Source organism: Callithrix jacchus, chromosome 14, assembly GCF_049354715.1.
Source record: "Callithrix jacchus isolate 240 chromosome 14, calJac240_pri, whole genome shotgun sequence".
In the NCBI taxonomy this organism is placed as follows: domain Eukaryota; kingdom Metazoa; phylum Chordata; class Mammalia; order Primates; family Cebidae; genus Callithrix; species Callithrix jacchus.
In genome coordinates, this window is record NC_133515.1 from 64,612,505 (window position 1) to 64,630,250 (window position 17,746).

The window sequence follows — 17,746 nt, forward strand, 5'->3', positions numbered from 1 at the left end:
GTTCTTATCATAACAAAGGGATATACTTTTTTCCTGAAAAGTGTTTGTAATAGCATTATCATAATTTTAAATGTGTGGCTAAAGATATTGGCTGAGATCGTGTTGAAGGACTTTTCTCCAAAAATATGGATAATCAGGTTAATGAATCTATCTACTGGTTACAAACAATGAATTAATCATGTCACGTATAAAAAATTAATTGTCATTACAAATGCAAAAATTTAGCCTTTAGGAAATGAGGTGGAAACAAGTTATATGAAGAGCTAAACATTGAAGGCCAGATAAAATGACATTTTAAAGGGTTTTTAGGGAACTTCAGATGGTATTTGCAAGTATCTGGTTGATTTTAATAATATTTATATTTTGTAATGCTCCTTTTATAATTTATTATCTGAAAGTATCTTTGTTTTATCATATAGTTTATAATTAGCTGAGTTCAATGGAAGAGAAATCACGTTCCCAACTCAATGACAAGCAAAAATAAAAACAAAGGAGAGCATTCTATCCACAAAATTATATATGTGATGTTTAAGGGTTGCAATTTAACATCCTTAGGCCAATTTACCTAGAATTCATAACCTCTGCTTTAGGTGGTCTTTGAAGATATTGAGATTCTAGAGGAAAAAATAAAGTCTATGTAATGAACATATGAGGAGGAACCTCCTCCTCCCCTAATGAAACACACTTCCAATGAAATGTGGCTGCCCTTTACTAACCTTTGCTAATGACTTCTAACCACTGATATAGCCCTCTGGGTGTAGCCTTTACTAACTCAGATGATTTTTTTTCCTTTCACAGAATAAGGCCAACTGTTGTACTTCCAGTTTAGAAAAACTGTTCTCCAAAATATGATTGTAAGAATGCCATTATCCTTCTAATAAACGTATTTTAAGCACTGATCATATACTTGATATAATTATAATATTGGGACATTACATAACAAATATCCTTAAAAACAGAATGCATGGTTTAAGAGTTTCCTTTGGAAAGGTCTCTCAGTAAATCATCTGATGACTGTGAAATGTGATGGTGAAATAACTGTCCAATATCATGAAGATAAATATTGTTATCAATATAACATCTCCATAAAGTATAATAATCCACCTGTATTGATTGAGGAATACATTCCAAGACTCCCACTGGATGCCAGAAATCACAGATAGTACCAAAACCTAAATATACTGTGTTTCCCTATACATATATGCCTATGATAAAATTTAATGAATAAATTAGACACAATAAGAGATTAGCAACAATTAGTAATTAAATAGAACAATCATAACAATATACTATAACAAAAGTTCTGTGAATGTGGCCCCTTCCTCTCTCCCTCTTTTCCAAAATTTCTTATTGTACTGTACGCACCCTCTTCTTGTGATCTGTTGATCTAATAACCTAGATGGCTACTTATAAGTGATGAACAGACTACATAATGTGGATACACTGGACAAAGGGATGATTCATGCCTCAGGAGGGATGCAGTAGGATGGCCAGAGATGTTATCATGCTATTCAGAATATAAATAATAAGTTTTTTAAATAATAAAGTTTTAAATTTCATGCCATTTATTGAAATGGCATGTTTTTTTTCTGAAATTTTCCATTTAATATTTTCAGACTGCATTCGACAGTGTGTAACTGAAACTGTGAAATAAGAGGAGACTATCATATTACCATTCATTATTATGAGAAGAAGTTAATAAAACCCTTTGCATGTATTCAGGAAACTTAATGATGTAGTATAAGAAAATATTATATCACTCTGTATGATGTAGTATCTTAAACTCAATAGAACACTGATAATCCTTTTTATATAAATCTAAAATAATAATAAATATCTAAAATCAAAATTATTACAACTAATGAAGTTAGGTGAATATAGGAAAAATATACAGTTAAGATTCTGAATTCTAAAGTACCTTAGGTATAACAATTAAATACCCTTTGGGCACTATTCAAAGTTCATACTTTTTAAAAAAGAAAATTTATCTAGAGCAAAGATCAACAAATTTTCATCCTAAAAGGCCAAATATTAAATATGTTCACCTTTGAGGACCACTTGACCTCTGTCATAGTTACTCAAATCTGCCATTGTAGCTCAAAGCAGCAATAGCTAGTAGGAAAATGAATGGGTGTGATTGTGTTCCAGTGAATCTTGATTTACAATATTAGGTAGACAGTAGTAGATACATTTGACCTGTGGGGCATACTTTATGGACCTCTGAGAGAGAGGCCTGACAAAAAAGCATAAGAAGTAATCTTAAAAAAACTCCCAATGGCCAGAACTGGAGAAAATTGAGCAGCAAAATGAATAGACATGTCATTGGATTATAACCAAAAGAGTAAAATAAACATCTATGAACCCATACGGATATAAACAAGTAATCGAACAGATACAAAGATAGATCCACAGACAGAGAAGCAGTGACAGCTCACCCATACAGAAGAATTACAATTAGTAATACAGAAGGATGATGGAAAAAGGAAATCATCATTAGAATCCCAATGTAAAAATTGTTGAATTTGGGCTTCCCTCCTAATAAATACCAAAATAAGTGAGAAAAAGTTTGAGTAGAGTTTAGTAATTTATGCAGTCTAAAAGTATTTCCTCCAAGCAGAAGTAGTAACTTTCTTCAGAAAAATTCAGCAGATCACCTTTACTGATCAAGTTAAATATCACCAATAATGAAAAATATTGACTTCATGAACCCTCTGATCTGATATGCTAAGAAAGGCTCTTCACTTGTTTGGTATTTATATTCTCAGCAAAAAATTTGTAAGTTCTGTCTAAGTATGACAAACCTAAATTGAGGGACATTTTACAAAACAGTCAGTATTCTTCAAAAGCGTCAACTAAATGAATTACAAAAAAAGACATGTCTGAAGGGACAAGGGAAAGATGGCAGTTTAATGCAATGTGGGATCTGGGTTAGATCCTGCAATAGAAAAAGGCCATTAGTTAAAAACTGGTGAAACCAAATAAAGTCTATGCTTTAGTCAACAGTTTTATCAATGTTACTTTCTTGTTTTGAGAACTGCCTAATATTTATTTTATTATTAACAGGAAAAGAGCTGGATAAAAGGTATTTGGAATTCTCATTCTGTAAGCCTTTTTTTTTTTTTTCTCAAAATAAGAGTTTAGAAATGGTTTCCACCTAAAAATACCTTTTTCTCAATTCTATATGATATAACATTTCAGAAAAAATAACATAACAAAACTTAATGCCTGCATGTAAGTCAGATGCATTTGTTGTGAAAAAATTATATATTTTTTCATGTTCATGTAGCTATTAGAAAAGTAGATTTATTCCTTTTTCTAACAATCCAAAGGTATAAATTGATCTAATATTGGAGTTGGTTCTTAATTAAGACAGAATGGCATAATAAATGTAAAAACCTTTTGAAGTATGAAGGCTTTAAATAGGCTGTATATTAAAATTTAAATTATGATAATGAATATTTTACATCAAATTTAGCCTCATGGGTAGAATATTTCTCAAAGACAGGCATTTATCTTAAACATTTTAAAGTCTGCTTTGTTTTTATCCTTATGAATTTAACTGTTAAAAAGCAGGTGAAATTACCCCTCCCTGGAAATTTGAGACTGACTTTCCTCATGTTAAGTAATATTGAAGTAATGTGTCATCTTGGGCATAATATCTATCTTGGTGGCCCTAATATTGAAAATGTCCACTGAGAATCCAAAAAGAATATATCTAACATAAGCCTGGCTAGATATTACCATACGTATTTCCAATGAAGTGTTTTAGCAGGATTTATGATATATAAAATCAGACAGAATAGAGGAATATTTAGGTTTTATTTTTCTAGATAGTGTCACCTAATTGATAACAAGCCATAATAATTTTTCAGGGTCACCTTTGCTGGAGCATTTTAAAGGTCCAAGTGGAGTCTTCAGTTCTCTCATTTATTATTTTTATTGCTCAGGTTGTCAGAGGACTTGGATGAGAGTGCATTTTGTGGTTAGAGGCAAAACAAACAAAAGGAAGCCTTTTTAAATGAAAAGATTTGCTTTGCTAAAAAAGAGAGGCAGAATGGGCACAATCACAGTAGAAAGCAGACCTGGGGATAATTAGATGAGGCCTGTGCTTTATGGAAATAGAGTTCAAATAGAATGTTAAATCTGTCAAATTGACTCAATAAAGGAAATTCATGTTGCACTGGCATTGGGGTGAAGAGGTAACAGAACTCATCCAAAATTCCAGACATTCATAGAATCTTTTGAAATTCCTGCTTATTTGCAAGGGCTAGTATCAGAAACAATGAGTTAGACACGCACTCTATAGTTGGCACTCTATATGGGACACTATGCTAATTATTTTACATCCATTATTTACAAACATTGCATTAACACTCACAAAATCTTAATAAGAGAGCTTACAGTATCTTCATTTGAGAAATGAGCAAACACCGGGAGATTCAGTTACTTGCCAACATCATACATTCTAAAGCTTACTCCAGTGCTCTGCAGGATGATGCAATGTTGCCTAAGAAATAAGTCTGAATTCTCCTAAAAAATAACTCACAAAATGTTATTGCTGGTCCTCAACAGATCAGATGAGGCTCAGACCTTGGTTGTGCTGAGGTTCTGATACCAGTGGTTATTACTTCTTCTATTCAGATCTGTAAGGGCTATTTAGGGGTCCTTTGTGATTAGAAGCATTTTCATAATAGTGTTCTTCTTCTCTGCTGGTTGTTCCTTATCTAGATGTAGAAGTGAGTGCTGAGTCTACTTACATACTCCTCTTAATGACCAAAATTGCTATAGGAATATAGGCCACATATCAAATGATCAAACCAGACATATGCTACAAACTTAATGCAAGTTAAGGGTGCAGGTTAGCATGAAGGTTAAGAGGGAAGATTCAAAAGCCAGACTGTGTGGGTTCAAATCCCCTTTAAAACACTGATGAAATGTGTAACCTTTTGCCAAGTTCTTAAATGTCAGTTTCCTAATCTATAAAATGGGGACAATGATTGTACTTACCTCATAAGGTTGTTTGAAGTTCACGTGAGTTATTAATTTCAAAACAAAAATTGGTTTTAAAAAAAACCTGGTAAGTAGTAAGTACTGAATAAAAGTTAACTCCACTATTATTAGTCAAAATAATTTAGTTTCACAGTCCTGAAATTGCAATAGCCTCTTACCTCCCCATCTTAGTTTGTATTTCTTTCTGGGAACAAATTTATTTTCTCTTGGCTGTTAGACTTTGGTTCACATACACGGAGACAAATCTTTCCAAAAACAAGATTGTTCCTCCTGACCCTGGAAGACATGTAATTGCAGCACCGCTTCTATCCCCAAACCCACTCCAAGCAGAACACTACAGAGACATTACTAGGAAAGACACAGTTCAAATGAGTGGCACAAAATATATGTTCTGTACAATTTTAGAAAATGGAGTGGTGTGTGGTAATCAAGGCTGATTTCACTGAAGAGCAAAATGTGGGCTAGGTGCTAAGGAATTCATTTGAAATTTAATAAATAAGCATTAGAGAAACCATGCTAGCTTGTGGACAGTGTGCTGTGTATAGTTAGTCAGCTTGGGGGCTGCCCCAGAGTCCCAGCGGAGGGGATAAGTAGAGGCTGAAATACAGTCTGTGCTGGGGTCTCCAGGTTGTCTGCATTACCACAGCAAGATTTCCTGAAAGAAGAGCTGTGCTTGTTTGTTTGTTTGTTGTTATTGTTGTCACCAAGCATGTTGGGCTTGCCCAAGCCTTTAACAATCCAGGGAAGTTTTCTTTTTTGAATTCCCGCAGTGGCATCCAATAATTACAAAATCATAAAAATTATCATTCAAACACTCACAGTTATCAGGAAAAAAAAACAAAACGCTATTATAGTTACTCCTGTATAACAGGAACAACCCAAGATTTTAGAGACAATCTGAAACATTTGTCACCTCCCGTAATATGCAGTGCTTGCCGGTGGAGCTGAGACTACTGCCTGCCTTTTACTTGGAGAAACTAGAATCAGTCTGAGTTAGTGATTATGGTGAGGTGCTGAGTTTATTCCCGTTGAGGCATTTATTCCTGGACTGACATTATTCTAATGATGTAAGGTCCTTTCCACAATTGGGCCTTTTTTTCCTGTTATCACCTATAAACCATATACGTTCCTCTCCAGTCTCCATTATTTTAATCCAACTGGTGTGCAGCCAAGATGTTTATCTTTTTTTAAATTGCCTTCATCATATATTTCCCTGCCCCTCAATTCTTCAGTGACTCCTCAAAGTAGACTATAGAAGAAATAGAATTTGCCTGGATGAAGAAAGATGTATAATAGGGCTCAATGTCCTTCTGTGAGGTCTGATATTTTACATTTTGGAGGCTGTTTCAGATTTTAATTGTTTTGTTTCTATACATATAGGTTTTTTGTAAATCTCATTCTCCTGATTTACGTATTTCTAAGTATTATGTTCTCAATTTCTTCCCTGTGCAACAGGAAATCTAGGATTGGATCTGTTTGTTTTTTCATGGCATTGTCATTTCAGTTTCACACTTGAACTTTACTGTTGTGTGTGTTGAATATACCGGAAAGCCATTAACTTGATAAACTAAACATAATGACTGAATGGAATTAGGGTATTTCAATGCACAGCCAAACCAAAACAAATAAAAATGAGAAGATCCATTGCATTCGTTCACAATTTGTGACTATGCTCTTTTCATACTTTTTACATTTACTTTAGAAAGGCCTGGGCGCGGTAGCTTACGCCTGTAATCCCAGCACTTTGAAAGACCGAGGCAGGTGGATCACGAGGTCAAAAGATCAAGACCATCCTGGTCAACATGGTGAAACCCTGTCTCTACTAAAAATACAAAAAAATTAGCTGGGCATGGTGGCATGTGCCTGTAATCCCAGCTACTCAGGAGGCTGAGGCAGGAGAATTGCCTAAACCCAGGAGGCGGAGGTTGCGGTGAGCCGAGATCGCACCATTGCACTCCAGCCTGGGTAACAAGAGCGAAACTCCGTCTCAAAAAAAAAAAAAAAAAAAAAAAAAAAAAAGGAAATAGCATGAACAAGAGTAGTTTTAAAAGATAATGTACTTCAACTCTTAATGAGCTATGGTAACTTTTATACTCCCTTCTAAGTCTATGGAGCTCAAGAGACCAATTTGTCAAGGTTATCAAATCATCCTGCATTGGACGGGTATTGGACCAGATTCTAGCTAAAGTCATTTTTATTTCTAAGGATCTGTGATTCTGTATAATCTATAAAAACAATAGTAGCCATTATATTACCGACAATTACATATTATTCTTAAAAGTAAACTCGAGAGTGGGACTTCCGGGTTCCGAGCGGTAACCTTGATTGCGCTAGCAATGAAAAAGAAATATGGGTGATGTGGAGAAAGGCAAGATAATTTTTATTCAGAAGTGTTCCCAATGTCACACCGTGGAAAAGGGAGGCAAGCACAAGACTGGGCCTCATCTCCATGGTATCTTTGGGCGGAAGACAGGACAGGCCTCTGGATTCACTTATACTGAAGCCAATAAGAACAAAGGCATCATCTGGGGAGAGGATACACTGATGGATTATTTGGAGAATCCCAAAAAATATATCCCTGGAACAAAAATGATCTTTGTCAGCCTTAAGAAGAAGGGAGAGAGGGAAGACTTAATAGCTTATCTCAAAAAAGCTACTAATGAGTAATAATTGTCCACTGCCTTATCACGAAACAGACGTCTCATGACTTTTTTATGTGTACGTACTTTAATAGATCTCATACACCAGAATTTATATTATGCAAGACTGACAGAATATTTTGTTGTGCAGTCCTGATTTAAAACTAAGACTGGCTTGTGGTTAAATGAATATGTTCAGTTTTTGGATTTTAATGGTAATTCTAATTTAGTAAATTTTAGTAATTGTATCACTGTTTACCCCTTCTAAAGATATGATTAGACTTCATTAGTAATGTTAAACTTTTCGCAAAGATGGTGAGTGCCATCTTAAAACTTATTGGAGATTGGTTTTATAATTAGATTTATATAACTGGTTATGTGAATACATAATGGGGGAAATTCCTTCAGTGTCTCAGAACCATGCAAGATTCACCTGTGTTTTGTGTTCATTTGCCTCTTAAAGGCAAGGGTTGAAGATAAATGGGTAGCAATGGCTATTTTATATTTTTGGCCTTAACTATGCCAATCTAATTAGAAATCCCTGTATTTAAAATGGTTCCTTTTACTTATTGAAAGGCATTTTGTGTAGTTTATGTGTAATATCAAAAATTATTTAACACTTCACAGATTTTATAGATGATATATAAGGTCATATACTTTTAAAATAGTAGCCAATTAAACTTCACTCTTGAATTCTTTACAATCTAAGTCAAACTAAATTATAATTTAGGATTGTCTTTGTAGTATCCAATTAAACTTCACTCTTGAATTCTTTAAAATCTAAGTCAAACTAAATTATAATTTAGGATTGTCTTTAAACAACCATTCAGAAACAAAACTGTACATCTGCTATGTATTTGTGATTGGGAATGGTGCTTTTCCTAACTTAAAAGGATTAAAGTAGAGTAAATTAAATATACACAAATTTAAAAATGATGTGTGATCATAAGACTTAAGATAATTAAAAAGAAAACCACAGATCATGATAAAAAACAAGTAAACTCATAAATTATCTCTATTTTACAGACATGATAAAACTTAGAAAGATACAGTAACATGTTTATAAGTCCATTAATAATATTTGAATTTGGAATGTTCTAGCCTCCATAAAAATCAAATAGACTTGACTGTCTTTTACCATAAATCCTAATTGCGTTATATTTTACATATTTAAGAAATTAAGATTTCACAAGATTTAAATTAGAAACTCTTCCTTCTATGGCTATTAAAAGGAAACTTTTCATTTTTGATGAGGAATGCTTCATCTAGTGCTACATATACAATAGTTTTACCTAAATTATTGTGATAATATAAAATGGTTTTTTGTTTTTTTTTGAGACGGAGTTTCTCTCCTGTTACCCAGGCTGGAGTGCAATGGCACAATCTCGGCTCACCGCAACCTCCGCCTCCTGGGTTCAGGCAATTCTCCTGCCTCAGCCTCCTGAATAGCTTGGATTACAGGCACGCGCCAACATGCCCAGCTAATTTTTTGGATTTTTAGTAGAGACGGGGTTTCACCATGTTGACCAGGATGATCTTGATCTTTTGACCTCGTGATCCACCCGCCTCAGCCTCCCAAAGTGCTGGGATTACAGGCTTGAGCTACCGCGCCTGGCCTTGTTTATTTTAAAGACTAGCCAAATAAAGCATTTGTGGTCATGCATGTCATTAATGGCACAGCTGGGATCCTACTCACATCCTCATATTTTCCAGGCCTTAAAAAAATGTACAAACAAAAATAAAAACAAACCAAAAAATAAAATGCATTGCATTGACCTCCTCCTTTGGCATAACTTTTATTAAGTTCCAAGTTGCTATAATATATGCCTTCTTTTTCTTCATGTCACTTGTTTCTTAATAAAATATCAAACTAATAGTGCACTCATTTATGTCTAAGAGCTTACGTGAGATCTCTTTCTAATCTGAATACTCAAAGTCTTCCTAACAATAGTTTAGCAGGCCTATGCCTTTGTTTTATTCTCAAATTTCCTACCTAAACTAGGATTGTTGAATATCTCTAAAAATAGTTAGCAGAGATTCATTATGGCAAGTTTCAAGAAGGAAGTTGACTCCATATCTAAATATTAATGTCAAAGTGCTTCTGTTTTCTTACTGCATTAAATAAAAGTGAGCACCACTGTGACTTCTTATTTTTGCCTGCAAAAAGCAGGATTTGGAGGGAATAGAAGGCAACTTCAATAAATCTAAATTATGGAGAAAAAGCTAGAAGCATGAGATACACCTGCTCAAGATTCCAGAGGTTCATTATGATTGATAAGCCATGTTAGAACAAAGGATACTAGAAGACACAAGAGACTGAGGAGATACAATCCCAGTGAATTCGGTAATTCATTCTGAAATATTTATTTAAGACCTGCTATGTGCCTGGACTTATTATGCTGGGGATATAGCACGGAGTACAGAAGTGGTCACTACCCTCTTGGAACACAGTCTGTTGAAGAAAACACATGATTTCAAATAATTTTTCTTGCTGAAGTTCAGGGAATAGTCTAAAGGGGCCAGAATAAATGTCTGGAGCTACGTTAGGTGACAGAACAATCAAGGTGTTGCTTATTATAACATGGGAAGTGGAACACTTGGTATTGGAATTCAAGATCAAATTCTTCCTAAGGGTATAGGCTACAGGAAGATCAAAAGAGAGCAGAAGACAAAGGCATAGACAAAGCTCCTTCTCATAAACATTTTTTCATATAAAAAGCAGGCCAAAAACTATATTTTTTTATTGTACTTTATGTTCTGGGGTATGTGTGCAGATCATGTAGGGTTGTTGCATAGAGTACAAACATGGCAAGGTGGTTTACTGCCTCCATTCCACATTTGGCATTTCTCCACACATTATCCCTCCTCACCGTCCCCACCCCCCACTCTCCCTCCCCTGGTATCCCCCAACTGACCCCAGTGTGTGATCCTCCCCTCTCTGTGTCCACGTGCTGTCATTGTTCTACAACCACCTACGAGTGAGAACATGTGCTGCGTGATTTTCTGTTCTTGTATCAGTATGCTGAGAATGATGGTTTCCAGATTCATCCAAGTCCCTATAAAGGACACAAACTCCTTTTGAAGTCTGTCTTCGTAGTTGGAAATGAGGAAGCCATGTCTAATTTCTTAGGAAATATAGGGATCTTGAGATCATTACATCCATATAGAACTCACGTCTTTTTGTTGTAGCACCAGCTGACGCAGTCATCCCTGTGCCTAGGCACTTTCAGCAGAGGTGGTCAGCCCTGCTGCAGGGCAGCTTTACTGAGGTATATTTCTAAGTTGGGCTTGGAATTGGTATTCTTCTTCAGTGGTGAGCACCACAGTAAAGCAAAACAGTGTAAGATATTCATTCAGTTTTAAGTAGAAGATAAAAATTCCAAATTAACACTGAAAGTTGCTATTTTTTTCTTTCATGACTATTTAGCAAGCCCCACAAAACTAATCATAATATCTCAAAATCACTTTTTCTTTTTCTCTTTTTTAATTCCCTAAGCAGTTCCTAAGGATAGTAATTAGTATGAATAAATATATGCTTGTCTTCTGGTACTTCGAATTTTAGAGTTTTTGAAGTGGACACAGTGAATCTTTTGGGATCTCACAGTAGTTTCCAAATTGAAGAAAATATAAGCATATTTAAATAAGACATTATCACCTGACATAATCAATAACATAAGTAGGGATTTGGTTTGTGCACAGTTGCTTTTATTGTTTGTGTGTTTTACAATGAGACTTTTTATATAAGTTGGAAAGCTAACACTGACAGCAAATTTTTAATAGTGCTGCAGTCATCTGTGTAGCTAGTGAAAATATAAGGAGTTACAAAGTGAAGAAAACGGTAGTAGCAAATGTTTTGTTTTGTTCAAGAAATTTCATTTAATGATATGAAAGGCCAAGTAGTTCCTCTTGGAAACATTATTCTATGTACATGAATGGAACTGCATGTAATCATAGTATATATTTCATGATGAAAATAGTATTATTTTCTTATAGTTTTAGTCATGCAAAAATGTACATTGCTAGAGTTTATTTGGTAACCTTACTAATTACCAGAACTGTGATGTAGAATATTATGATTTGCAGCAAAACCAGAACAGGACAAAATCCAGTTTAACCAAAATTAATAATTAAAATGGACATTATTTTGACATTAACATGGATCTTTATTCTGTGTGCAAATCCATGAGTACTCACTTTTAGACTGTTTTAGCAACTGGCAGCAAAATACTATCACATCTTAATATCAAAGATCTGTGAATAAGGTAACAGCATATGATTTCAAACTCCTTTTAAATCATCTCAGTGTTAGTTTGCTAGGACTGCCATAGAATGGTAGCTTAAACAACTGAAATTTATTCTCTCACAGTTCTGGAGGCTGAAAGTTCGAAATCAAGTTGTCAGCAGTTTTGATTTCTTCCAAGGCCTGTTTCCTTGGCTTGCAGATGGCCACCTTCTCGCCGTGTTTTCACTATCCCTTCCGCTATGCCTGTGCATCCCTTGTTTCTCTTTCTGTGTCCAATCTTCCTCTTATTAGAACATCAGTCAGATTGCATTAGGGTTCACCCTACCAGCATCATTTTAACTTAATTACCTACTTAAAGGCTCTATTTCTACAGACAATCACATTCTTAGGTACTAGGGGTATAAACAATCTTTAAGCCCAAAACAGTCTTTAAGTAGGTGTAGAGTTCTTGTGTGGAAGATGCCAAGAGACTGCTTATTTTCAATGAAGTCAAAACGACACCAGTTAGATGTAAAAGATTTCAAAAAAGAGTGTTAGATGAAGTGTTAATCAGACCAGAATTGTATGGCCTAGTAAGTTCAGCCTTCTTCTTGGATATGACACAGCTTAACTGTAGATCTATCGGATTATAAGAAAGATGGAGAAGAACACGTGTGTGGATCAATTCCAGTTGTAATTGAGCATCAGCTCAAATTTGATAGGATTTCTTTGTTTTTTATCTTCTTTTCATTCTGTTCTGCATTTAGAGTTTTACTAGAAACAACAAGTTGCTTAAGTTTAAGAGTAAATACTGAGGGAAGTAGAGAAATCCATGGTTTTATTCTGATCTATTTTATGCCATGAACTATTTATTCTCTGTACCTACTGCATTATTTAAGATGCTTGGGTCTTAATTGGCGATCTCTACTTAGTCTGAGAGTTACACTTAGCCACTTACAGGTTACACTTAGCTACTTACAGGTTTTTAAGTCAGCCCCTGACAGATTTGATTGGATAGGAACTCTCATGAGAATGTCTCTTGAACTAGAAATAACTCTGAAAGTACTGTTCCCATGATCACAGGTGTTTGAGCAATCCAAGAAAAGGTTCGCTTTGACAGGCTTTGGACAAAAAGGGTTTGCAAGGAGCGGCCATTGACTTGAAGTCCTCAGATGTTCTCTTAACATTTTCTGCTCTAATCTCTTTTGTGCTAAAAATTTCAAATGAAGAGGAGATAAACTTCTCTATTTCCCAGCATCCTAATGCCATGTCCTTCATTGTCTTAACCACACTTTGTATAACTGAAATCTCGTAAAATCTAACCTATGTCTGCCTTCCTCCTCTTAAGAATGACTGTCAAAACCATGACATGCTGTGGTAAAGGGGGAGAAAGAATGCAGGAAATGTCTCAGTGATAAAAGATGTATGTGTCTATATAGGAGAAAGAAGAAAGAAGACGTGCTTAAAACATCAAACATTTCAGACAAATGTAATGGCTTAATTATAAAGGTCTCCACAGATGCCAACTGAAATTCTTCATAAAATTGTCGAGGCACCATAAGTTAGTTTTCAAAAGAGAGATAGAGGGGAAGAAAAGAACATGCCAAGCCAAAGATTTCACTGCTTTTTTAAAGATACTTGCTGAGTTAAAAACATTTATGGTATTTTGTTTTTAATGGCTCTAAAATTAATTTCCTCATGAAAATCCACAGACACCATGTTTTAACAAGATGGTCTAATGCTTGTCTTTACTACAAAACCATGTTGAGGCCTGGGACCATTGGTCATTAGCATTGAAGGTCTACTTGGCAGCCATCCAGTCCCCAAACCTCATTTTACAGATAATGGATCAAGCAGCATCCACAACTCTTGTTCGTGGTTTCTGTGGCCCTTCTTTGCCAGGAGCATTATGGGGTGAAAATAAGAGTTTAAGGCATTCTAGTTGAAGTGTATCCATTTGAAGCATTAATATATGGATTAAAATGTCATTTGAAGACTTCATTTCTATCTAAAATATTCTTATTCCGGGAACAGCTTTTGTCACCACACTGCTGGCACAGAACAGATGGTGGTACCCTGAATTCTGTTTTTCCTTAGGCAGGTGCTGTTGGATTTTTCTTTTTGTGTGGTTTCTTCCAGTTAATGACCTCTTTTCAGTTGTTCCCATTGACTTAAAAGTAGCATGCAAACACCTCTGAGAATGAGATGACATGGCTTGGGAGTAAGTGCAGGGATTTTAATAAAGTACCTATGTTCCAGACATCACTCATAATAAGGCTACCTCTTTGGCCATTACTCATCCTGGGAAAGAAAAATAAATTTATCTTCCATTCTTCTTCACATTTACTTCGACTTTCTGTGATCAGGTGGGTAGAAAATACTTTGTGTGATCTACATATTCTTAGATATATAAGGCACATTATACTAGAGAATAAACAATGACGTGACCACAGTATTATAGCTAATATTTATGAGTGCTTACCATGGGCCAGGCATTTTGCTAAGATACTTGCATATATTATGGGTACTATTCTTATAAATCTACAGATGAGAAAACGGAGGTTAAAAGATGTTATGCTACTGATCCAGCTGATCAATAGTGAACCCAGGAATTAGAGCCCATTATCTTAATCATCAAGAGTTCTCTTTTTTCAGTGATTGTGACCACTGGATAATTACTTTAAATAAATAATTGCTGGTAGAGAAAACCAACTTGTATTAGGGGAAAGTTATTTTAGGAATTTAAATTCATATCCATAGTATTCAATTTATCTACAAAAAAAGAAATATGGTTATTTTACTTCAGTAGTTTTGCATTTTATAAAATTGAAGGGAGGATAGAAATTATCCAGCACCTTTATCCAATTCTTTGTCCTTTGCAATTCCAGAGCATTTAATCTTAAATTACTTGCATACAGTGGACAAACCTCATCTTTCTAATTGAAAAAAAAAATCTTGCATTCCAGTTACAACTGGAAGAGGGAGAGTGAAGTCCATTGAATATAAGATTAGAATGTTTTAATAATCAGACTTTTTTCCACTGGAGAATAGGGAACTTTCTCATTTCCATTATAGGCCACATCAGACCATGTATGAAATATTCACTTATCTTTTCTTTCATGGATCAATTTGAATATTAAGAAGACTATATTAAAAGTCAAGATTGATACAGAGTGGTCAAAATTTCATCTGAACCACATAATTTTCTGATTTTAAAAAACCAAGAACTGGAAAAAAATACTTTAGAAAAAACATATGTTTAAGTTTTTATTAGGGTAGATAAGCTTAAATATTATGACATTATGATTTAGAAAGTACTCAAGTTTCTCATAACTGGGAAAATGGCAAAATGCCATTTGTAAGGTAATGTGGGGCTGCTCTTACATTTCACTTTTCTTATTCTCAGTATTTAGTGATGTCTATCAGTGGCTCTGCCTGTTTTTGTAGCTGTTAAACCATTCTTCTGTCTTAAATGCTACACAGCTAGCACAAAAGAACTCTTTAGTAAGGATGATAACAGAGTATGACCTTTAATTTATCAGAGCAGGTTCTATATTTTGTTGTCTGCTTGTCCCTGCTGCTTTTCATTTCTTGCTGCTGGTTTTTGATATGATACTCCAGTCTCTTTGCAGTGGGTAACAAACAGCCTTTAAAGGTGTAGGGAAGAAAACGTAAATCACTGTTAATTCCACACAGGCAATGAGATCCAAAATTCACAAGGTTACCTTTATTTGGAACTAATCTGATGAAACAATATCCAAACCAAAATCTTTGAATGTTAAGTAACCAGTGAGAACAAGTGCTTCTACAAATCTTTGTATAAAGAAACACTAGATATATCTTAATGTAAATCCACATAAGAGTGGAATGTGAAGAGAGAAATTACTTAAGCTAGTTAGACATGCACTAAGCTTCTAATTTCTTCCCCAAAGCACCATTGAACTCTGCAGTAGACAGCCTACGGCCTTCTATGCCCAACATCATGGCAGTCTCACATGAAGATATTGTTTCACTGGATATAAAAGCCTGCTGTTTCACATAAGGAGCTGGGATGTCATCTGAAGCATTAGTCACGAACAGCGCATCACCCATAAGCTGTGCATGCTTTCTAGCTAAGAGAATGATTGACAGAGCTCTTGAGCTGCTACCCCATCTTGCTGCAGCGTTACATTAAGATATTCCATTTAATTTTGAGAAAATGAGTGTGTGTGTGTATGTGTTTAAGGAAGAAGTAGGAACAAAGTTGAAATGTGTGTAAATGTAGTATCAATAATATAAAATTGAAGTTTGAAAAAGATCACTATTAATTTCTCCATGCTAACACAGATATTTCACTTTTACACATTGCCCTCAAATTCTTGCCAATTTTCAGTGTATTTTACTTTGTCAGAGTTTTTTCAAACAATATTTAATCATTGTTGATATTTGTAATTATTTTTGAGACTAAAAATGTTTTCTTTAAGAGTATTTATTTAAAAATAAACGTAGGGGTGAATAGCATTATGAAGTTTAAGATAATCAATTATCAACCTTTGGAAGATTAATATTCATATTATGACATATTTTTATCTCATTATTTCAATGAAATGTTGATTCTGATGTAGGTGTAATCGTTTCTGTTACATCACACCTTCTTTGCTTGAATCCATTATCACTTCTATGGCAACTAGACTTTACATGGTGGTTAATTGCATACTCATGGCTCATTATCTATTATCCTGAACTTTCACTTAAATTGTTTTTTAACTTTCCTCATGTTGCCTCTTGACTCCCTAGACAAAGTGTAAGCTCTCCAACAATAGAATCCATGTGATGTACTGATGTATGTCTTTCAGAGTACAATAATTTCAGAGTACATGGTCCCTGCTTATGTATTGACTATACTGAGTCAGATTGCTTTTCTAACATCCAGCCAAGCTATACTAAAGAAACCAGGGTTTAATTATTGGCACTAGAGAAGAAGGAAGGTGAAGTATTTTGGGAACATGAGTTATGTGTAGGAAGCACAGATGTAAATGTACACCTTGAGTTATTGACAGGTGGCATGAAGGCACTGCGTTTCTGGAGATGTAGAAGGAAACACAGAGATATGAAATAGGCAAGAAGGAAAAACAGAAAATGTGACGTTGAGCAAAATTTACTGTAACATTTTGCAAAATTCTATTCCTCTCACAGGTCAGTGAAGTACAGCGGTCTTTTGTGTCACAACTAGGACCCTTTCTTCATTTTCAACGTGTTTCTGGAGAGGTTCCACATTCAAATAGCAGTGAAGTTGGTGGATTATTATGCTTGTGGCTTTTCTTATAAGTTAGAGGTAAAGACAAGGAATGCCAGGAACATCTCAAATGATTATACAAACAGGGTATCATTATAAAAGGAGAAAAACAAAATACTGCTTCTTACCAGGATCTTGACTGTTACAGGTCTTTGATCACTTTACTTACTTCCGCTTCACTGTCTTAATCTATAACATGGTGACAATAAAAAAAATCCTCCTGATAAATCCTTGTGGATTTGGGGAAGATTACTGATTTCATGTGTCCAAAAGGGCAGTCTCATCCCAGACTCTGTAAGACAGAAACTTCGTAGACAAGACTTAATTACATTTTCCATTATAGAAAAGAGTGCTATAAGGATTGAAGGGAAGTTGTTGGTCCTTATGACACAGGATGTTAAGAGATATTGCTTTATAACTATTCCACGGAATAGCTTTCGAGTCAGCTATATCTGGGTTCAGATGATTCCTCCTTCTATTATGTATGATGCAGCATTAGTTTTATGTCATTTCCTTGAGCATCAGTTTCTCCGTCACTGAAATAAAAGGTAATTATGGTCTAGGATCGATATCAGGATTAAATAAGACAACCTATATAAG

General features: G+C 34.9%; 1 protein-coding gene and 1 pseudogene across 48 annotated transcripts in view; both read left to right on the plus strand.

The window, feature by feature from the left end:
- NRXN1 (neurexin 1) overlaps positions 1–17,746 on the plus strand; it is a 1,160,645-nt gene that overhangs the window by 980,430 nt on the left and 162,469 nt on the right. The window lies entirely within an intron of this gene.
- Positions 1,863–14,658, plus strand: LOC108588095 (cytochrome c pseudogene; annotated as a pseudogene). Its single transcript, XR_013526622.1, has one exon. The product of XR_013526622.1 is annotated as a cytochrome c pseudogene (transcript).